Source organism: Octopus sinensis, linkage group LG14, assembly GCF_006345805.1.
Source record: "Octopus sinensis linkage group LG14, ASM634580v1, whole genome shotgun sequence".
Lineage (NCBI taxonomy): Eukaryota > Metazoa > Mollusca > Cephalopoda > Octopoda > Octopodidae > Octopus > Octopus sinensis.
This window is the reverse complement of record NC_043010.1, coordinates 36,335,055-36,360,573: the sequence shown is the minus strand read 5'-3', so window position 1 is coordinate 36,360,573 and position 25,519 is coordinate 36,335,055. Positions and strand designations below refer to the sequence as shown.

Here is a 25,519-nt window from a genome sequence, read left to right as displayed (position 1 = left end):
ACAAAGAAAATAATTATGACAGCCGTAGTACTGATTCCAACTTTGCTACACAAACACACACAAAATAATGATTTTTAATAGAGTCACACTTTTTGCTTGCTCACAACACTTCATTTCAAAAAAACAAACAAAAAAAAGTCCCAATCACTTTCAGAAAGTTTTCTATTTGTGATGCTTCTCTCACTCAAAAGAATTTCAGATTTTGGAGGCAGCTGTCAGACTCTGGATAAGGAACTAGCAACTGTATTGACACTACAACTACACAGCCAAACCCATGCCTAGTATATATTTTATTCCACTGACCCCACAAAGCCAAGTCAAGGGGAAACAGAACCCAGGAAAGTTATATGAAGAGATGAGGCTAGATTTGTAGTCCAACAGTCCTCTATGTCAGTCAAGCAAACAGAGACAGAGAAGGAGGAAGCTGGTGCAGCAAAATTAAGTATGTGATTCTGAATCGTAGGGGCATTTATCATTTCTGCCTGTCTCAGTCAACTAATTCAGAGAAGACAGGGTGCACATGCCTATTCTTTATCTAAGAAAATTATGTGATCAGTGATGTGCCTAAAATGCATAATACAAAGGTCTTTAACTCTTTTGAATTTAGATTATTCTGTCAAATGTAATGCTTATTTATTCACATTTGTTTTAAAGTAATCATGTCTTATCTTGTAGCTTCAACATTTTGATGACGCAGTTGTATATTTTTAGAATGACATTGTAGGGCAGATACGAGAAGCTAGATCTGTCTGGTCTGAACATAAAAAGGGTAGAATATTTGGGTAGGATATAGCTGGTTTAAAATGCGAACAGGTTACACAAAGCTATAGAAAAGAATCTTTCTAACACAAACAAAGCAAAAGAACCGCTATTCATACTCACCATGTGGAATCAGCCATTGTAAAAAAAAACCCAAATCAATCAGTAATATACATCCATATCTGAAATGAATAATAATAATAATAATAATTTCTTTTGCTACAAAAGCAACAAAGATCAACATTACAATACAAGGTAATACATCATGTCAGTGTGTAACATCTGTATAAATACACTTGCATACACATACCAGAGTTTACATGATATTGTTAACTTATCCAGAATGAAGTATACACACACTCAAATTCCTTTCAATACTGAAGAAACTACGAAATTCCTTCCTCTGTAGCACAACTACACAAGAAGACCTCTACATTCAAGTTTTAATGGTATCGATACAAATTCTTCAAGTATCTACTTTTGCTGGCTTCCATGTGTGTATTATTGAAAATAAACATTCCAGTCCCACAAAACCTAAGTTTTAGTGTGTTGATAAAATATTCTTAAATATGTAAATGTAGCTGATTTACAGAAAATTTTTAAAAAGATATATAAATAAAACCTAATGGAAACTAACTCCAACCTTAAATCTACTCCCAGACAGTAGCATTAATAATTAGTCATAAATATCAGACAATATTAATATTTCAAATTCTGATCCATATTCTTAAATAAATCTTTCAAAGTATAGGATCTGAGAATAAGCTTTATCTAATATTCGTTTTTAAATCCCCCAAAATCCATGCAATTCATACCAACATGGGAAACAAAAAAATTAAATGCTGATGTGTAACAACCTTTGAAGTAAAGGTTACCTGCTGAGAATGTGACGTGTAAATTATTTTACCTGAGATTAGTGAGTAACAATCTACACTTTAATATAAGCTGCGTTTGACGTGCACTGATCTCCATGCCATAAGTGCACGGTGAGGTTTAATGAGTAATATCTGCAATACAAAATGATTTGTGTAAGCTAACCCAAACTATTCTAATTTGATATATACTAAACACTTAAACGTTACAGAATTATAGGCATAGGAGTGGCTGTGTGGTAAGTAGCTTGCTTACAAGCCACATGGTTCTGGGTTCAGTCTCACTGCATGGCAACTTGGGCAAGTGTCTTCTACTATAGCCTCGGGCCACCCAAAGCCTTGTGAGTGGATTTGGCAGACGGATACTGAAAGAAGCCCATCGTGTGTGTGTGTGTGTGTGTGTGTGTGTGTGTGTGTGTCCCGTCCCCCCCCAACATCGCTTATCAACCGATGCTGGTGTGTTTACGTCCACCGTAACTTAGCGGTTCGGCAAAAAGAGACCGATAGAATAAGTACTAGGCTTACAGAGAATAAGTCCTGGGGATCGATTTGCTCGACTAAAGGCTGTGCTCCAGCATGGCCACAGTCACATGACTGAAACAAGTATAAGAGTAAAAGCCATAGAAGAATCGTTGATTATAACCACTACTATATATGATGATGATGATGATGATGACAGCAAAGACTAAACTATTAAGGCATGTATCATTTTCACCTTTTCCTCTCACTAATTCTGTGAAGTGGGTATGCCTATTCCCCCAAACCTATTTTTACCCAATAAGTCACCCAACAAAGGTTATGTCGAACGGAGGTGTAATACATGTTTCATTTACAAATGTCAAGAGAAGGAAAGGCTTATATTAGCTTTGTAATCATTTATTAAGTACATATTTTCCACCACGTGGAGAATTTTTTTTTTTTAAATACACAAGGGGGACAACTTTGATGGGCTTGATGGTACTTTTACACGACCTAGTACCAAAATTAACATTAATGGCCACAATATTCTTTTTATTTAATTAAAAGAATACGATTAAAAAAATATATATATTTTTAAATCTTTATTTCAATGATATTTTACTTTCCTTCCTACAGCTCATTTTTGTTGTTTACTTTTTGTTGCAGTTGAAACAGTTACAGGGTTCACAAAAATTGAGAAAATATATGAAAATAACTCATTTTCATCACATTACATTATTACAACATATAAATAACAATTTTTGGAAAAAAAGCTTAAATATGCTTTTTAAAAAAAAATTGCATCCCCCCTCCCCATTAATCCAAAAATTGTCAATAAAAACTCTTGATTTAGATGTTATGCTTTCTCTTACTCCACCTCGAAAGGTTAGCCTCAGTTTCTTCTCCTTGACAGAACAATATACCCATTTTATTTTAAACCAAACTACTAGATCATTCACACATACCCGACACACAGCTTCCTAGAAAATCAAGAGGTTAACGGTTGCAGAAGGGAGACAACTATTTGTGATAAGTGAACCAACCAATTTATACGGAAAACAATGTAATTAATAACCTAAACAAACAGTAATGATTTCCAACATAGGCATAATTTCATAAATCTGAGGAAGGGGTGTAGGCCATTTAACCGACCCAAGTACTTGTCTGGTGCTAATTTTATTCACTCCGATAGAATACAAAGGTTTAGGTCGACCTTGGCAGGAATTGAACGAAGAATATCAAGGGACGTAACTACAGAAGCACTGTTTTACCGATTCCAATAATTTTCCTTTGGTGAAAGAATAGATCGATCTCACTCCCTGAGCGGTATTTATTTTATCAATTTCGGACACTTCAAAGACAAGACCGACTACTGCGGATAAATGCCGCAATGGTTTTATGGTCGCATCGTTTTACTGTTTATCTATGTTCCAATTCTTTCTATTACAGACACAAGACCTGAAATTTGTGGGGAGGGGGTCTTGTCGATTACATTTAACCCCTGTGAGCAACTCGTACTTTTCTTTTCATTGACCCCGAAAGGATGAAAGACAAAAAAGTCAATCTCCGGGGAATTTGAACTCAGAAGCCGGAAGAAATATGCTGCTAAGCGGTTTTAACTGACGTACAAACCGATTTTGCCTAATCAGTGATCTAATAACAATGTCAATTACAATCCACACGTTTTTCTACATGACGAGTAACATAGCAACAGAGGCACAAATGTCGAATGGTGAAATCGACCGCAGGAGAATTTAAACTAGGAACATAAAGAGATATAACTTCAATACAAGAAGTAACTTTATCCAACACTCTTACTAATTATGCAATCCATTTTCCTTGAAATTACTTATTTTTATAATTATCATTATTCAAGGCTTATCGGCGTAGACTTTCATCCGTCTAGAGTCGATAAACTAAATATCAGTAAGATTCTGCAGTTCTACAAATTTGCTTATTGCTACAGAATTACGCCCCTTCAATAACATCCTTTTTTAGTGGTCGTGCGCGCACGCACACACGCAGAGGTAAATTTGTAACTTAAGAAATCCTCCTTCTTGGTAGTAAAACTAGGGAAAAACGCAAACTAACATTCCTGCTACCGGATCTTTTCGGTTTGACCGGCAGTTTTTAAAAAATAATTTCCACGTAACTAAACACTTTTAAACTTCGTATACGGGTAGAATGTGTTTATAAAACATTTTTTTCTCTTGGCGTCATTGAGAAAATTCTATTGTTTGTAAGATATTTGTTGTTGTTTTTCTTCAATTTCAACCAATCAATGACGTCTATTGAGGTGAAAACATTCTGTGCTGTATGAATATGTCCCTCGTTTAAGAAACAGATTGGGTTTATTTACATTTCTGAAGAAAAAAAGATACCCTTCCCCTAACCCTAAAACAGATTGAAATGCAAATAGATCGATACTAGGGTCATAATTATGGGTGACAATTTCATATGAGACCGCTAGAAAAAACTGCCGTTCAAACCGAAAAGGTCCTTAGTTAAGTTTTGATGAAAATGTCTTATAAAATGTGCGGCAAACAACGGTACAGTGACCAACAAGGCAGTACTGGAACCAATATTTGGAACAAATTATTGAATTACAAAGAAAATCTACTCCGCTGATATTAAAACCCATAAGCTCCTGTCTTGTAGAAGCTTTCAAAGAAATCCTGATACTGAGAGATTATCTCAGGAAAATAATCATGGGAAGAGGCATAAATCAGAGCAGACTGAAAGTGTTGACTGATATCACAAATATAATTTTTGCGAGACAACAGCGAAAAGCAGATAACATTAAACCAGAGATTATCAAAAGTCAGGAGAACAACGAATATACAAATTAGGAGCGAGTGAGTACGCACGCACATGTACGCGCGAACACACACACACACACACACACACATATTTAGGCCAAGGGAGAACAGTCTAAAGAATCAATAACACCTAAGCAATAAGAAATAAAAATATTAGCTCAATAATTAATATTTATCTAAAGTGTTATGACCTCATTAAGTATTGGTGACCATAGCAGGTATGTTTCGCTCTTGTTACACCTCTTCAGTTCAACTTTATATTTTTAGTTTTTTTTTTTTTCCAAACAGTCAACTATATTGATGTACAACAGTGCAAATGAGTAGGCATCAAAAATTACATTACGATTGAAGGAAATTACTCATGAATGCTATCCATAGGAAAACATAACCATAAAGTTAGTTATCTTTTTTAAAAAAATCTCTTCACTAATCAAAGACAGAAGGTTATACGTCACTGATGAGGACTAATAAAACTGAAACATGTCAGGATTTGTTGCCAATATTTGCCAAAAGCAGATTAAAAGTTAATATTGAGTTTATGCCTGCCTTGCACAGTACAAGTATTATTAACTAACTAGGCACAGGAGTGGCTGTGTGGTAAGTAGCTTCCTTACCAACCACATGGTCATGGGTTCAGTCCCACTGTGTGGCACCTTGCGCAAGTGTCTTCTACTATAGCCTCAGGCCGACCAAAGCCTTGTGAGTGGATTTGGTAGACTGAAACTGGAAGAAGCACGTCGTATATATATATATATAATATATATATATAATATATATATATATATATATATATATGTGTGTTTGTGTGTGTCCGTGTTTGTCCACCCAACATCACTTCACAACCGATGCTGGTGTGTTTACATCCCCGTATCTTAGCAGTTCGGCAAAAGAGACCGATAGAATAAGTACTATGCTTACACAGAATAAGCTCTGGGGTCGATTTGCTTGACTAATGGCAGTGCCCCAGCATGGCCGCCGTCAAATGACTGAAACAAGTGAATGTAAAAGAAAGAGTTTTCTTTTCCCTACTACAGTAAATATGCTGGCCCTATCTTCACTGTTGTCTTTTGCGCAGATGGTTAACCTAAATCAGCCTCTCACCATTGTGTGCGTGCACGCACGCGTTAAAATAAGATAATTATTTCAAAACATAACATTGAAACAGTTACTGATGATGTGACTTTACCCAGAGAAAAGTCACAATGTCGACAAAGCTGACTGTGAGTCGAATAAAATATATTGCTAAGTCCCTTCATCTTCACTATATATATACTCTTTAACTCTCTTTTAACTCTTACTTGTTTCAGTCATTTGACTGCGGCCATGCTGGAGCACCGCCTTTAGTCGAGCAAATCGACCCCGGGACTTACTCTTTGTAAGCCCAGTACTTATTCTATTGGTCCATTTTGCCGAACCGCTAAGTGACAGGGACGTAAACACACCAGCATCGGTTGTCAAGCAATGCTAGGGGGACAAACACAGACACACAAACACATACACACACACTTATATATATATATATATACATATATACGACAGGCTTCTTTCAGTTTCCGTCTACCAAATCCACTCACAAGGCATTGGTCGGCCGGGGCTATAGCAGAAGACACTTGCCCAAGATGCCACGCAGTGGGACTGAACCCGGAACCATGTGGTTGGTTAGCAAGCTACTTACCACACAGCCACTCCTGCGCCTATATATATATATATATATATATATATATATATATATATATATATAAATATACTTTTACTTGTTTCGGTCATTTGACTGTGGCCATGCTGGAGCACCGCCTTTACTCGAACAAATCGTCCCTAGGACTTATTCTTTGTATACCTAGTACTTATTCTATCAGACTCCTTTGTTGAACTGCTAAATTATGGGGACATAAACAAACCAGCATGGATGGGTTGGGGGCAAACACAAATATATACATACACATACACAGGGCTTCTTTCAGTTTCCGTTATCCAAATACAGTCACAAGGTTTTGGTTGGCCAAAGACTATAATAGAAGACACTTGCCCAAGGTGCCACGCAGTGGGACTGAACCCAAAACCATGTGGTTGGGACGCAAGCTTTTTACCACACAGCCACATATATAGATGGATGGATGAATGGATAGATAGATAGAGATATAGATATAAATATGTATGTGAAAAAGAGATGCCAAAATAATAGACAATTATCATATAAGCTTTAGCTTATAGCTGTGGCGCATTCATAGTCGAGTACCTGAGTAACACCTTATAGTTTCATAAGATAACCACTTATTCCTTTGTCATCTCTTTTTCTAATTACAGCTCTGTACTCGAGTAAAGTTTTATTCAGAGGCATACATATAGCTTATTAGCATCACAATGCCATATATATATATATATATATATATATATATATATATATATATATATATATATATATATATATATAACTTACACACCACACCTACTAGAGAGCAATTTTCATTTCCTTCATTACATGATTATCTTGTCTAAACTTAATTATGAATACAATGTGGTGATGGTGGTAAGGGTGGTGGTGCAGTAGCAGTAGTAGTAGTAGTAGTAGTAGTAGTAGTGGCAGCAGCAGCAGAACACTCCTTTTTAGTTTCAAGGTAACACAACTATTCAATGTCCTTCCTCAAGCCATAGAGGAATCATTGTGTGTGGTTGATAACATTTGCATACAGCAAGCACTTGGACATCCCCCACTTACACTGCGATGAACCTACATGGCAACAAGACACACACATTCACTAAATACAGAAAAGCAAAACCTCACAGAGGTACCAGTGTCTCAGCATGGCTACAACTGGATGACTGTTTTTGTTTTGTTTTGTTTTGTTTTGTTTTTTGGGTTTTTTTATTATTTATTTTGTGTTTATTTTTAATTAACAGCATCATTAATTAATAAGTAGCAGCAGTTGTAGGATTACCTGAGCAGGTTTCTATCTTTGATCAAAGACATCCCAGCCAAGATTAACCCACTACGTAGGACTTATTAACTAGGACTCTTATTATTTTATTATTTTAAGGATGTAATTTGAGGGCATTTAGCTGCTATTTACTAACAGGTTGAGAGACTATAACAGAGGCTCTGTCTTTACTAGTGGAAACCAGTAGCATGAGGAGATGGTGAAAACATCACTAAAAAGCAAAGAGCATGGGGTGGGGGTAGTGGTGGTGGTAGTGATGATGGTGGTGGTGGTGGTAGCAGCAGCAGTAGTAGTAGCAGCAGTAGTAGTAGCAGCAGCAGCAGCAATGTAGTAATAGTAGCAGCGATAGGGAATACAGTGAAATAGTAATAATAGTAACAGAGATGGAGTAGTAACAGTAGTAGCAGGAGTGAGAGGGGTGGAGGTGGAGGAGGAGGTAGTGTTGGAGGAAGGGTTAAAGATAGAAGTAACAACAGAGGAATACCATAGGTAGTAGTAGTAGTAGTAGCAGCAGCAGCAGCAGCATAAGAGGCTCTAGCATATGTGAAATCTGTTTTTGTTCACATTACCACCACGCACACACACACGTTACTGCATCTACCATCGCACCCCCCAACCCAACCCACCCCACAAAACAAATACCATGGATGTCTTCGCAATTTATTCAGTCATTTCATTGATAAGCCAAGCATGCATGCACATGTGCTGCACAAAACACACATGTATTGAACAGATGCCCGACATATACAAGATAACATGCTTAGAAACACTGCATGCATACATGTAGATAGCGTATGAACATGACTGCATGCACTAAGTACACACACATGCATGTATGCACATGCATGAACAAAAGAATGCATGTATGTGCATACGCATGCATTTTGTAACTGTAACTGAAAACGTTACTATCAATAACATCTATGCAGTTCCTTGATCAGCTAGAAATAACAGCGCAATTCCACTTAAAGCATACTTTGTTAAATTAAAAGAAGAAGAAGAAAAATGGATGCGATGGTTAACATAGTTCTGGTTATGATAAATTGCCTGAAGATTAAATGAGATGGTCATAGGTGGAATGCTTTGATCGTTGGTCAACACACACACACACACACATGCACACACACACACACACACACACACACACACACACGCACATGCATGAACAAAAGAATGCATGTATGTGCATACGCATGCATTTTGTAACTGTAACTGAAAACGTTACTATCAATAACATCTATGCAGTTCCTTGATCAGCTAGAAATAACAGCGCAATTCCACTTAAAGCATACTTTGTTAAATTAAAAGAAGAAGAAGAAAAATGGATGCGATGGTTAACATAGTTCTGGTTATGATAAATTGCCTGAAGATTAAATGAGATGGTCATAGGTGGAATGCTTTGATCGTTGGTCAACACACACACACACACACATGCACACACACACACACACACACACACACACACACACACACGCACATGTATGAACAAAAGAATGCATGTAGGTGCATACGCATGCATTTTGTAACTGTAACTGAAAACGTTACTATCAATAACATCTATGCAGTTCCTTGATCAGCTAGAAATAACAGCGCAATTCCACTTAAAGCATACTTTGTTAAATTAAAAGAAGAAGAAGAAAAATGGATGCGATGGTTAACGTAGTTCTGGTTATGATAAATTGCCTGAAGATTAAATGAGATGGTCATAGGTGGAATGCTTTGATCATTGGTCAATCAGAATTTGCCTGAGGCTGAGTAACAACAACAGCAGCACACAAACAACTCAATTCACATATATCTGTACTTTCCTATGGGGTAAAAAAATATAAGTTGATAGAAGTTGTGATGTACAGAAAGAAAATAAGCACATGTGTGCGTGTGTTTGTGTGAAAGAGAGAGAGAGAGAGATGCATGAAGCCAAAAGGAATGGCTCTGAGATGGCTTGAAAAAGACACACATACACAGAAGGGGGGAGGGAGAGAGAGAGAAAGAAAGAGCGAGAGAGAGGGAGAGCAAAATTCCAATCAAATGCATTCACCATTGCCTAAAATACTGTATCAGCTACCCAGGGCATGCAGTGTGCAATGCATACACACAGACACACATACACACACACACACTGATGTCATTTGCACTGCACGAATTTCAAACTCTTTTGGCGAAGAATAGTTGCTGTGTGCACATGGGTTTGTCTTATTTGGTTATTCATTTATTTATGCAGCACCAGTGACACATTAAAGAAATATAGCAATATGTGGCAGTGGTGTTGGCGCTGTAGTCGCTGCTTAGCACCCAGGACAGAGCTGATTAAACAGATCAATGATCAATAGCATTCCAAACATGACCAGCCAGTTGCCTTTTCATTATGCCTGAGACTACACTCTCCAATATGTCCTTGATATTTTTAATACATTTGGAATGAATGAAAAAGAGAGGTTATTAGGCAGTGGTTTCCAGCAGATCAAGTAACTGTGTGTGCATGCACACACACACACATACATACATGCTTGCTTTTGTGTGTGGGGGGGTGGATGGATGGATGAATAAATAGATAGATAGACTGTTTGGTTCACCAACTGATAATGGTTCACATCTCTCACTAGCAATACTGTCCTCCAGTTATGGAAGGAATCTCTAAGCCAATTGCCCAAGCAGCTTTAATTCATCGGAGACTATCAATAAACTGAAGGAATTTAATCAATGTAATTATCAGGAATGTGGCACACACAATCCCAAAGATCCATTCATTCTTCAGCTACATGGTAATAATAACATTAAAAATAATTCTCTGGTTTAGAAATACAAAGCCAGCAATTTTGAGGAAGGGTGGTGGTGTTTAGCTGATACCATCAAGCCCAGTACTTGACTGATATTTTATTTTATCAACTCCAAAAGAATGAAAGGCAAAGTTATCCATGATGGAATTTGAACTCAATACATAAGAAGCTAGGAGAAATAATGCAAAGCATTTTGTCCCATTTTCTTTTTCTGTTTTTGTTTCCCAGCCCCAAAGTAAATGGGGCTGGACCAATCACACTCTAAGAAGACTTCTGAGCAGCATTGCAAGACAAGTGTTAGATGGCAACCAGAAGGAAAGAAGAAAGTAGAACAATCTAAGAAGATCTGGAAAGGATGTGCAAAGGATGAAGTGAAAGAAGTCGGTCTTTCTTGGTCTGAAATCAAAGAAGTAGCCCAAGATCACATCCACTGGCACGAAATGGCCACAGCCCTGTGCTCTTTACAGAGTAATGTGGACTAGCTCTCTAACTAATCAATCCATTTTGTCATATGCTTTATCTTGACATTTTACACACACTCACACAGAGTCACTCAATCTGCTAGAAATAACAACCAATAATAATTATTATTCTGACATAAGCACAAGGGGGAGAGAGGGGATAGTCAATTATATACCCAGCCCACCACACACCAGTACTTAACTGGTATTTTATTTTATTGACCTTGGCAAGATAAAAGGTGAATTTGAACTTGGATCATAATCAATTATCACTAAATACCACAGAATTTTGTCCAATACTCTAATGATCCCGCCAATCTCTGCTCCTAGTTAACAATAATAATTTATAACTTTGGCAATCAAGCTCATTATATAGAATTGGCTATTCTTATAATACAACTTTCTTTCAAAAACAAATTTTCCTCTAGTTCTGGTCTAACGACCCTTCATTTATGTTTTCATTCGGTTTCCTTGCAGGTCTCCACTGTCACTTTTTTGTTCCCAACTTTGACCCTCCATAAATCCTAAATTTTATTTTAGAATTTATGGGAGCAACTGTCTTTGAAGACACATATTGTCGTTGAATGCTCGAAATGAGTAGATAGACAGCCGACAACTGATGAAGGGTCCTTTCTCTGTGTTTGCTTGTCCCGTTTTCATTTTTTCTCATTGTTTACATATTTCATGTTATTTGCACTGTTGGTGACATCCTGTACCCATATATGCATGTGTGTGTGTGTTTATATATATATATATATATATATATATATATATACAGGGTGTCCCAAAAAAATGTATACACATAGTGGTTCGGCAAAAGAGAACAATAGAATAAGTACTAGGCTTACAAAGAATAATAAATTTACAATTATTTAAGGTGTGTATACATTTTTTGGACACCCTGTGTATGTATATATATATATATATATTATATATATATATATATATATATATATATATATATATATCATTTATTACCTGGTCCCTATATTTATCAAATGTGATAAGATTTCAAATACTATAAAAAGGCCGACTAACACCACACACTTGTTTTTGTTGTACACAACCTAAACATCACAACAATAATGGTTTCAAATGTTAGCACAACGCCAGCAATTTCGGGGGGGGGTTAAGTTGATTATCTTCGTGAACCCTGAAAGGATGAAAGGCAAGTCAACCTCAGTATTAATAGCAATAGTTAATATTGGTACAAAGCCACAAATATGTTTGGAAGAAGTAAGCGACTTGATTAAACCCAGGACTTGAATAATACTAACTTCACTGACCACCACCCGCAACTGGATTTGAGCTCAGTACATAGAAGATATCCCCTATTTACTTGCATATATGTCGGACCCCTACTTTAGTGTTAAATTTTGGCATAACTTTTTTATATATAGTCTTAGTTTTGCCCCATATATAGGATGTATGTACCCCAGTTTTTTTCAGTTAGAATCAAGTACAAGAGAGTGTGACTTAAGAGTAAATACCATAACTAAAGTACCACAAGGTATTTTCTCTAACACTTTATTAGTTGTATTATACATACACAGACACACACAGAGGTGTGTGTATGTGCACATACGTGAATATGGGAATATGTGTGTGTAACAATTTGAATTGCTAAAATATTTCAAAAAACAGCACCAGGCAGTAGGGATGGTGAGTTTCATAATAAGTCTCAAAAATTAAGATTGAAATGTCAATCATAATAAAAACTGGTACTTCCTCCCTCTCCCCCATCCAGTCCCCAATAATTTTAGTAATTATAATTTTGGTTGAATTCTGATTAAGAGTTTCAATTTCAATTCCATTCTCAAAAGCCAAAACTTGCATTCCCTCCCCTTCCACAATTTTTGATTTATAAAAATACCATTATCTATTCAGAATTTCAAACCACAAAGAGACCAAAGAGAAACCAACAATAATATTTAACGGGGGTAGGTGAGGGTGGAAACGTGTGTGTGTATGTGAGAGAATGAGAGAGAGAGAGAGAGAGAGAGAGAGAGAGAAAGAGTGTGTATGATCTTAGGTATATAACTATGTTTTTCCACTTTTACTTGTTTCAATTATTAGGCTGTGGTCATGCTGGGGCACCACCTTGAAGTTTTTGGTTGAATGAGTTGACCCCAGTACTTTTTTTAAGCCTAATACTCTATCAAACTCTTTTGCCAAATCGCTAAGTTACAGGGACATAAACACACCAACACCAGTTGTCAAATGGTGGTGGTGGGGGGGGTGCAAATGCAGATGCAAAGACACACACATAGATGTATATATACATATATATATGACAGGCTTCAGTTTCCATCAACCAAATCCACTCGCAAGGCTTTGGTCAGCCCAAGGCTGTAGTAGAAGACACTTCTTCACCCTGGGATTGAACCTGGAACCACACCTGCGCCTTTATATTGCTCTAAGTTTCTAAAATCACTGTTGAGGAACAAGGCTCCTTTGTTGGAATTTAGATTTGATATCTGAAGAAGTTGAAAAAAAAAAATTAGTAGTAAAGCATGTACTTTTAACTGTGTATGTATGTCTAGCTGGACATAACTTTGTTTTTATTGGTTCTTGTCATTACATTGGAGCTACTGCAAAACACCACTTTCATGAATAGTTAGAATGATACTTGTTTTATTAATCTCATTTTATCAGATAGCTAAGTTGAGCAGTAATATTTCCTTTAAAAGAATTAGGTCACGCTTACAGACTTACATACCATCAGATATTCACACGCACGCACACATACTTACTATAGACCTCGACCTGGTATCAAAGTAGGCTATATAACTCAAGAACATATTCACAACATTATAAATATAAAGTCAATATTTCTTTTATGAACCAGGCAATGCCTAACAACAATACAATTGTTGAGTCTTGCCTTTGAAGTGACACAGGAGTGTCAGAAATTTTAATTGTATACATTACACACACCAAACAGGCTTTTGCAGTCTCTGCTTAGTAAATTTCACTCACAACGCATTGGTAATTCCAAGGCTATGACAGAACCAACTTGCCTAAAGTGATGTGGAGTTGGATCAAACTCAGATCCTCATGGTTATGAAGCAAACTTGTTAACTAAACAGCCATGTGGCTATAATGAAGATACATAGTGCATAAATGTATTTATAAGCAAGACTGCAGGTTTACCTGACAAACCCCGACTAAGTTTAATTTGCTATTTACCCTTCCAGGGTCGATGAAATAAGCAGCAGTCAAATACTGAGATTGATGAAATCGACTGCACCCATCCCACAAAATTTGAAACCTACCACTAATGTTAAATCTATATTTTTTCTTTCTGTAAATGAATATCATTATTATTATTATTATTATTATTATTATACCTTTGAATAAGAGGAGGGGTATCAGAAATGACCAAACATGGACCTTGAGAACACAGTCTTGAGGTACTTTTTGTGCTTTTTTTTTTCTACAATTCAGAGTTCAAATTCCACAAACATCAATTTTGCCTTTCATCCTTCCAGTGTTGGCTGATGAAATAAATAGAAATAAGTAGATATGTGGAATTTGATTCAATCAGCTACACTTTCTCCCCTACAAATTTGGTATTGTGCCAGCCAACCAACACACACAATCCTTAGTTATTCAACAGGATGTGGTGAAGAGCAAATTTACAGCAAAAGGTAAACTCCTAGCAAGATGATATAAACAATATCAATTTCAAATTGACACATCTTCTGGATAAAATGCCGGGTCATCTCATGCAACATTTCCAGAATTGCATTCCATACCCAATAGTTAGGAGAAATGAATTGCATTCCATACCCAACAGTTAGGAGAAATGAATTGCATTTTATTTAATGAGCACCTGAGAGAAACTTAACACAAAATCTACAAGCTGGTAGTCCAATATCATATCCACTCTAACATACTATTTTCACATTTGCATGTTTAACTACAAAAAAGGCTGTGAGAGAGAGAGGGACGGGGGAACAGCTTGACATAAGGTGAAGAAGAATGGACAACATCTATATCTGCAAAAGAGGCAACAACACTGGTTTGGATATCTCATCAATTTAAGTGGACATTAAAATGATGGTGATGATGACGACTAAAATCAAATTGTGTTTGTGTGTGTGTTCCTCAGTTTTAGACTACATTGTTATAAAATGTTTTTGACTAATGTACCTTTAATATAAGCCCTTGTGTCTAAAACATTCTGAGAGAAACCTAGAAGCTTCAAAATAAGAATTTTGTTGATTACCATACCACTAGGTTTACAAAAATTTGATGCCATTTCTCACAACAAAGAAAATTAAAAGAACATGCAAACACAACATACATACATCAATTAGACAAAGTGAAGTCATAACAAAACACACAAGCACATGAAAACACACACACACACTAATGAATGTGTTAGCAAGTAAAGAACAAAAGTTTCATATCATTGTCATAATCTGAAATACACAATATTCATTCATAAAATAAGTAATTTCTTCACTCAATTCATAGTTATGAATGAAATTGCTTTTCCTACATTATATAGATATAAATATATATACTAAATATATATGCAATACATACACAATGTATGAGATATATCATCATCATCATCATCATCATCGTTTAATGTCCGCTTTCCATGCTAGCATGGGTTGGACGGTTCAACTGGGGTCTGGGAAGCCCGAAGGCTGCACCAGGCCAGTCAGATCTGGCAGTGTTTCTACAGCTGGATGCCCTTCCTAATGCCAACCACTCCGTGAGTGTAGTGGGTGCTTTTTATGTGCCACCGACACAGGTGCCAGACGAGGCTGGCAAACAGCCACGCTCGGATGGTGTTTTTCTATGTGCCACCGACACAGGTGCCAGACGAGGCTGGCGAACGGCCACGCTCGGATGGTGTTTTTTACGTGCCACCAGCACGGAGGCCAGGCGAGGCTGGCACGGCCACGATCGGATGGTGTTTGTTACGTGCCCACAGCACGTCGGCCAGTCGATGCGGTACTAGCTACGGCCACGTTCGGATGGTTTTCTTATGTGCCACCAGCACTGGTACCACAAAACTACAAATTCCATTGATGTTCATCGATTTTGATTTGATTTGATTTTCACTTGCCTCAACAGGTCTTCACAAGTAGAGTTATGTGTCCCAAGAAGGAAGGTATGCACAAGTGGACTGACTACGTCCCAGGTGGGGGCCATGGGTTATGGCCTCACGTGTCCTGCCGGGTCTTCTTGCGCACAGCATACTTCCAAAGGTCTCGGTCTCTGGTCATTTCCTCGGTGAGACCTAAAGCGCGAAGGTCGTTCTTCACCACCTCGTCCCAGGTTTTCCTGGGTCTACCTCTTCCACAGGTTCCCTCAACCGCTAGGGTGTGGCACTTTTTCACACAACTATCTTCATTCATTCTTACTACGTGTCCATACCAGCGTAGACGCCTCTCTTGCACACCACATCTGATGCTTTTTAGGACCAACTTTTCTCTCACACTCTGTCGGGTATGAACACTGACATTACACATCCAACAGAGCATACTGGCTTCATTTCTTGCGAGCTTACGCATATCCTCAGCAGTCACAGCCCATGTTATATATATATATATATACTATAAAAACTTACTTGGAGAAAAGAAACGAAACGACGCGAGGGCGCTCAGTCATACAATAATTTAATAAATAAAATATATGCATACATACATACATATATGTACGTACCTACATCTACATGTATATATACATGCATATATATATATAATAATATATATATATGTGAGTATGATATATATATATATATATATATATGTGAGTATGAGATAATATATATATATATATATATATGTGAGTATGATATATATATATATATATATATATGTGAGTATGAGATATATATATATATATATATTATATATATATATATATATTATATATATATATATATATATATATATATATATATATATATATATGTGAGTATGAATCTATATATATATATATATATATGTGTGTGTGTGTGTGTGTGTGTGTGTGAGTATGATATATATTTATATACATGTTTGTGTGTGCATAGGTTAGATGGAATTCATTGAGCAAGATTTTCTACAGCTGGATGCTCTTCCTGTTTCCAAGCAAAGTTAAATATTATTCCACAGCCTGCAAAAGACTGAAAATGAAGACCTCTGTACAACACTTGTTTACAAAATATGTATACAGATGCACTGTGTGTGTGTGTGTGTGTGTGTGTGTGTTCTGAATGTATTATGGTGCCACTCGTTTGTATGGTATTTCCTGGAGGAATTTGTCCATACATTATGTACATGTTATGGATCATCTTTTTTTTTATAGTTTCTTTCATTTATTTAGGGATAATGTTGAATAGGGAGGGACCAGTTGAAGTGCAAAAAAGTTATGTTGCAATGTTTGTATGCAATGTGAGGTCAATTTTTCTCTCTCTCATATATATATATATATATATATATATATATATAAATGTAATTATTGTATACAGTGCTCAGGTGCACCACAATATGTATGTATGTATGTATATATAAACACACACGCACGTGTATACACATACATGCATACATATGTACATACATATACACATGCATACACACACATCTATTTAGCTGGTTACCTACTGCTTCCAAAATAACTCCACCAGTTCAGTATATTTCATTCTCTTCTTGTCCTTTGCCACTTCTATGCAGTCCTCTCAGGGAATGGAGAGTACTAGCAGAACCACCAGCTTTGGTACATAAACACACCCACACACCATTATCATCATCATCGTCGTCATCCATCACCATTGGTTTCTGTTCTGTCATACATAGCAGGTTCACTATGTTGTGTACTGCCCAGTCCTTGTAGGCGCGCACGCACACACACACACACACTTGTAGTGCCATTTCTAGTATAAAATGGTTGATGCATGCAGTGAATATTATCCTTACCATAGAAAATACTGATAATAGAAATGAGAAATTAACCAAAGACTAACTGAGAAATTAACCAAAGACTAACAGAGAAATAGTAATATATTAGAGTGGAAATTATTGTGACTAATGAAGGGGTGGTATTGGTAGCAGAGACAACAGAATGCCACATTCAGTGCTTTACTGTATTTACTGCTGTCTCTCTCCATACTAAATTCAAATCCTGGTAGGGTCAACTGTCTTCTACATCTGGAAAATAATGAGGGTAAGGGGCACCATTTGCTACAAAGTGAGATTGTAGAGAGTGGAAAGAACAAATGCGTGTGTCAAGGAGATATATAGAGAGAGAGGAGGAAGAGAGTGTGAATTAGCCAATGTATGGGGATGATGGAGAGAGAGATTAATCAAGCAGACAGGTAAGCAGGTAGGTTGGCAGAGAAGCGGACATGAGATTCAGAAAAATAATTTTCAGACTAGAAATGCCCTTTTGTTAGCTTATCAGAGAAGAAAAGAAAACCTTGAGAAAGGATTTTTGCCATGTACTGGAGGCTATCACTTTTAATCTACTTATCCCAACTGTTCTTTATGCCTTAAGATATTATCCCATTAATAACAGTATAACTGATCTATCTGAATATCCTAGCAGTAACATATCACCACTAACTCCTACAACTCAGACACCAACAAACCAATGAGGGAAGTTTTATGCAGTTATACAAGTGCTAGAAATAGCAGCTAAATCTCCATCAAATAATACCCCACTGTTTTAAATATAGAAGAATGAAGTGGAGTGTTGCTAGGATACAAAAAGGAAGGAAGGATCCTAAATGAATGGCTTTAAGCATAGGTCTGTCCCATTAGCTTTGACCAGAAGCTGAACAATAACCCAATAAGAGAGCTTTTATATGGTCGTTTGCACAGTTAGAAATAGCAGCTAAATATCATACAAACTGCATCCTATTATAAATAAGTGAAAACATATTTCATAAAGTGGCCAAGATACACTAAGGTTGGTAGGGTAAAATACTGCCATCACAGTCAGAACACCTTTGATCATAGGTTTGCTTCATTGGGACCAAACAACATCAAAAATAACCTCTCTATAGTTGCTCAGTTTTCTAGAAATATCAACCAAATTTCTCTCAAATTACACCCTACTGATTTAAGAAAGGAATTATTGCATTAATATAATCAAAGACCTACGTTATATTCTATAAAAAAAAAATCACAAGTCTAGAACAGCTTTAACCATAGGTCTGCTTTCTCAATATAGTAGTCAAATCTCTCACCACATACCCATAGCCACACTTCAAATAAGAATGCAAGCATATTTTAAGATGAATGAAAATAGTAGCATGACCAACAACAAAGATGAAAAATACACTTCTAGGCGTTTCTTTTATTTAACAACTCCATGTTATGTTTAACTGCAACAGACTTGACAAAAGTTTATTCACCAACACCAAAAAACAGTATTTAAAATTCATACCACAGGTACTGTTGGCACTAATACAATATGCAGTCTGTAGATGTGAAATGGTTGAATGAATGAGGTACTGGATTATCAGCTCAGTGAGTTAAACATCATTGAAGGTATTTGTTGTTTATCAGTAGAACACTTTATTTTGCATAACTTTAATTCAGAGAGGTGCAGCAAAGAGGTATATCGCACAGTCTGATTTCCTCTTGAAAAGGAGATTTATCACTCACTTTCCTCATGCTATGAAACTAGAGCTAGGTACAAGCTGTGAGGATATAATCCAGCCTTTCAATGCAACAAAAGAAGCACTATTACCTTTACCGTCATTGAAATTAGCAAACACTGAAATCAATAGAACCATCAAGTTATACAAAGATAACAAACTTGACAGCGAAACAGATGTAAGAAGCTGAAGCAGCCTCACATCTCCACACAAACTGCATAAACCACAAGGAAGTGAAGTAAGGCACAGAATCATCATAACTAGTGTAGCGGAAGCTAGATAGTTGAATGATCTCCCTTGCAAGAAAGATCATAGAGTAACCTCTCTTTTCTAAGTTTCTCAAAGCATCTGTATCATGAGATGTGATTCTTAATCATTCAAGAATCTTAGCATTTCTCTTGGAAGTTTCTAGAATGTCTAGTATTCCATTAATAAAAACAGCTTGCTAACCCAGCTCTTCACTTCTTAGTCGATTAGACTTAGAGCCATTCACATCATTTCTCTACACCACATGACTGAAAACTACGACATCGCTGTTATTTCTACATTTTCTATCTCTGAACTTTCTTGCATAGATTACTTCATTCAACTAGATTCTACATTTTGATTCTATGTATCATCATTGACCAGTAAATAAAATATATCCTTATGTAGGAAATATATAGATTTTTAATTTATTCTTCAGCTCTTTATGGACTATTGTAATAACATACATGCAGCCACATCAACACCTTGTACTGACTATATATTTCCACTACACTAGCATCATTACCAAATTAACAAAATCAATTACTCCACAAACACCATGATTGTCATAGTTACCCCACAAACACCATCACCACCATACCCCCCATCCCCATGAACACCAATATCACCTCTACCATTACTCTCACTAACACAACCACAACCTTTGCAAAGATTGCCACCCATCCCATGTATAAATAAGTCCATCATTATACTTTCTCGATTACTTTTCAGTCTTACTGGGAAATCTACTAAATACTTTATTCACTTCCTTAATCTCTGTTTGATAATGGTTTTGAAATTAGGCACAAGGTCAGCAATTTCAGGGAAAGTAGAAAATTGATTACATCAACCCCATAACTGGTACTTTATTTTATTGACCTCAAAAGGATGAAAGGCAAAGTCAACCTCAGTGGAATTTGAACTCAGAATGTAAAGATAGATGAAATTCCACTAAGCATTTTACCAGGTGTAACGTTGGTTGGTTGATCTCCAGTTACATTTTACGTCACATAAAGAGAGGGAAAGAGAGTAAGAGAGAGATACAGAGTTAACATTAGGTAGAGGATGAGTGTCATGTAACTCTTAGGAAAAACAAATACACATTTTTAAAAACAATTTTGTAGAGATAAGTTTCCAGTGGTGTAGATTGTGATCATTAGTACACCCAGTGATATGTTCACCGGCATTTCATCTGTCTCTACGCTCTGAGTTCAAATGCCACCAAAGTCAATTTTGCCTTTGACCATTTTAGGGTTTATAAAACAATAACCAGTTGAGTACTGGAGTCAATATAATCAACTTACTCCGTCTACTAAAAATTCTGGCCTTGTACAAAGAAAAAAAAATTTGAAATCAACAGCTTAAATAACAATATATATTTATTGCAAATATACAAATGAGAAATTTGCTTTGTTTAAGTATATTTTGGGGGTAATAAGTATTTTTCTTTTGAAAATTAGTATCCAGATTATTTTATTGTTTTGTATAAGCACCAAGAAATTTGATAAAAGTGGAATAATAATTACTGTATGTATGCCATATTTCTTGATATCACCCATGGTGACAGAGTATACTTCTAAAGTTACCCATCATACAATAACACACAAGTAGAGTAATAATTCTCTCTTATTTTAGTAGACGGTCCCGACGTGAAGCGGAATATATACGTTGATCAACTTCCTCCTCAGCATATTACAAGAACTTATGTTGCCAACTCTAGAGAGATAACAGACAGAGGTGGTCAAAGCAGAGTTTAAAGTTAGAATGCAAGAGGATGAGTAAAGCTTTTGATCTAGCACTTACTGTATCTGCAACACCAGTTTCTTTCAATATGGCACAAGGCCAATATTTTTAAGGAAAGGGTGCAAAGATAGCATTGCCCCACCAACCTGTTAGGTATTTCGTTTGATTAAATCTGGCAGGATAAAAAGCAAAATCAATCTTGGCAGAATTTGATGTTTACCAAGACAAATGTTGAATAGTGAAATTAAATATTGTACACACATATACAATATAGTAGGTTACCATTTCTACCATAATAATAATCCTTTCTACTATAGACACAAAAGCCTGAAATTTGAGGGAGAGGGCTAGTCGATTACATCGACCCCAGTGCTCGACTGGTATTTAATTCATCAACCCCCAAAAGATGAAAGGCAAAGTCGACCACAGCAGCATTTGAACTCAGAACCTAACAACAGGCAAAATACCACTAAGCATTTTGCCCGGTGTGCTAATGATTCTGCCAGCTCAGCGCCTTTACCATAATAATATTATGTTATCATTATTGTTAATAATATAAGGTAGCAAGCTGACAGAATTGTTAGCACACCGGATAAAATGTTACACAGCATTTTGTCTATCTTATGTTCTGAGTTCAAATTCTGCCAAGGTCAATAAAATAGGTACGAGTTGAACACTAAGGTGAATATAATGGACTTCCACCACCACCACCACCACTACCACTAAAAATTTTTGGCCTTGTGCCAAAATTTGAAACCATTATTATTAATAAATATAACATTATAATAAGATAACTATTAATAACAATATGGTTGTTTGTTGAGTCCAAACTTAAGACTTAAAGAACTAGAACAATTACCACAAGGTATTTTGTCCAATGCTCTTAATTCAATCAAACCACTACACCAATAATAATAATAATAATAATAATCCTTTCTATTATTGGCAGAAGACTTGAAATTTTGGGAGAGGGGGCTAATCGATTACATTGACCCCACTACTCAACTGGTACTTATTTCATCAACCCTGAAAGGATGAAAGACAACCTTGGCAGAATTTGAACCCAGAATGTAAAGATGGGCGAAATGCCACTAAGCATTTTGCCCAGCATGTGAACAATTCTGCCAGCTTGCCATAATGATGATGATGATTATGATGATGACCAAATCCCAGGGAAACCAACAATTTATGATGTTCAAACAACTGTGCTGACACCAACTGCTCACCTCCTCAGGAAGTTTCTCTCTATCTTAATATATACATGTCTAAAGTCTCTGGTTGAGACCTGGCTGGAAGATGAAATGAAATAGCAATCAAACGAGAGAAGAAAAAAATAACAATAATAATAAGTGGTTAAACATTTCAGAAGAGCATAGTCAACTGACTTGACCCCCTAAGGAGGCAACTAGCACATATTTTATCAACTCATATTTTACCAACAGGATAAAACGTAAACACTTACTGCACCCCACTCCCAGCTGGAGTTGAACCCAGAACAGCAGAGGAAGCCAAACTGTAGAATTCTCTAGTTAATAAATACTAAACAGAATATTAGCTAATAGAATATTAACTCAAGACTCAAATAAAACTAAATACCGCAGCCTAGCGCTTCACTCTCTCAATTATCTCCCACATCATCATCAAAATGATGATGATGATGATGATGATGATGGTGATGACGATGACGATGATGATGTTGTGCTCTGTGTAATCACAAAATTTGGAGATGGATGAAGTGGGAAGCTGTGATATATATGCCCTCCCCTGCTCAAGGACATTACTGTGGAAATAAATATATTCAATTAATGACTAAATGTTTGGGGTGGATGATGGTCAACGGCAGTGAAGATAATGTGGGGAATGGGGGGTGGGGGTGATGTTAACCTGCACAAAACTGGCACAAAAGTGAAAGGTGCCGAACAAAATTCAAATGCATGCATATGCACACGCATACACACATTTACACTTAACTAACCAAACACTTATTATTAACTGCTGCTTAGATCTGCTTTCGCTTTCCAAACACCACTTCAGTAGCCGCCACCACCACCACCACCACCATCAACAACAACAACAACAACAGCAACACTGTAGTCATTCTCACCAAAAGAACAACTACCCACTACCACAAACTCTTAAGTAGTTGTTTAATATGCTAGAAATGGCAACCAAAATCTCCCTCAAATCTCAGCTTAACTTTCAAAAGAAAGGACACATTAGATAAACGTAGTCTTAGATACACCTATGTTTGAAGTATAAAAAGACTGCTTTAGATTACATGAGTCTGCTTGGAACAAAGCTTAACAGGAGAAGAAACAACAACAACAACAACATCAAACACAACATGAAACTATGACTTCTATGCATTCACCTACACCAACACCAAAGCACAAACTCACTGCTACACGCTAATGCCAGTACACCTAACAACAAAGTTATTGCAGCCACAATTCATTACCCTCACTGTGACAACCATCATCATCATCAACAACAACAGCACGCTTTCACCAATAGAACAACACCAACAGTAGCGACTACCACCAGAATCATCACCGAGAAGCACACAACACCAACTCTACCATTACTACTACTACTACTACTACTTAAACACCTACAAACCACTACCTCTACACTGCTACATACAAACACACACATACACCACCTAAGTGTTGACTCAGCCTGCTAGAAACAGCACCCAAGTCACCCACAAATTCGATCGTGTATAATGTAGTTATTTGGTGTACAAAAAGACACTGTTCATGATTGGAATGTCTTTGATCTTAAGTTGACTGATTAGGGCTGACCTGGGGGCAAAAAGAAGAACTACTACTACTACTACTACTACTACTACAGCTGCAACTGACCATGACTACCATTAGACACAACCACAATCACTATTAAACACAGCCATCATCATTAAGACAGCAGGGTATGATTTGAGAAAGTACTAAATTTACAACAGCAAAAAAAACGAGATGGTCATGGTTGGAACGTCTTTGATCAAAGCTTTATTTAAATCATAAATGAGGGGGGGGGTTAAAAAAACAAAACCACTACTGTTATACATAAACATTGCTGCCATGCATCAGACACCCCACCAACTGCACAACCATCGCTACCGCTATCACCACCATCATCACACCAAAATGAAAGAACCTCTATATGGGCACTCAGTCTGCTAGTAACAGCAGTCAAATTTTCTTCAAATTCCACTCTATCATCTTAAAAAAAAAAAAAGAATTAATAAAATAGGGAAAGACACATTGGATAGTGTCGGGTAGTACAAGTGCTTGAAGAAAGAAATGATGGGATTGTCATAGCTGGAATGCCTAAGATCATATATATATATATATATATATATATATATATATACACACACACACACAACACATATATACATACACCAATACAAATATACATGCACATATATATGCACATGCGCACACACACACACATATGCTCAATCAGAATTGACCTAGGGCTAAATTGTAACATACCACTATAACATCACACTACTACTACTACTACTACTACTACTACTACTACTACTATCACTGACATCACCTAGCTATATATCCCAGTGCCATGGTGTGGCAAGCCAGAATAAGCTCACCTTCATCTAACAGTCAGATTTCTAGCACTGGGTGTTTTATTGCAATTTTTTTTTTTTCGCTTTTTTTTTTTTTTTTTTTTTTACTTTTGTAATATCCTTTCTTTCCTTCCAATATTTCAGACTTGTTTTGTTTATATGGAGGGTAAGGATGCAATAGGTGGGGGTGGGGTATTTTGTATGTGTGGTACTTTTTTTGTGTGTGTTTATATATATATATATATATATATAT

At 36.5% G+C, this 25,519-nt stretch overlaps 1 protein-coding gene across 1 annotated transcript in view; it reads right to left on the bottom strand.

The window, feature by feature from the left end:
* The window catches only part of LOC115219322 (serine-rich adhesin for platelets), a 224,147-nt gene that overhangs the window by 19,581 nt on the left and 179,047 nt on the right, over positions 1 to 25,519 (bottom strand). The window contains exon 3 of the mRNA XM_036508873.1: positions 883 to 941. The gene's annotated coding sequence lies outside the window, so the exon portion shown is untranslated. The remainder of the gene's footprint in view (positions 1 to 882; positions 942 to 25,519) is intronic.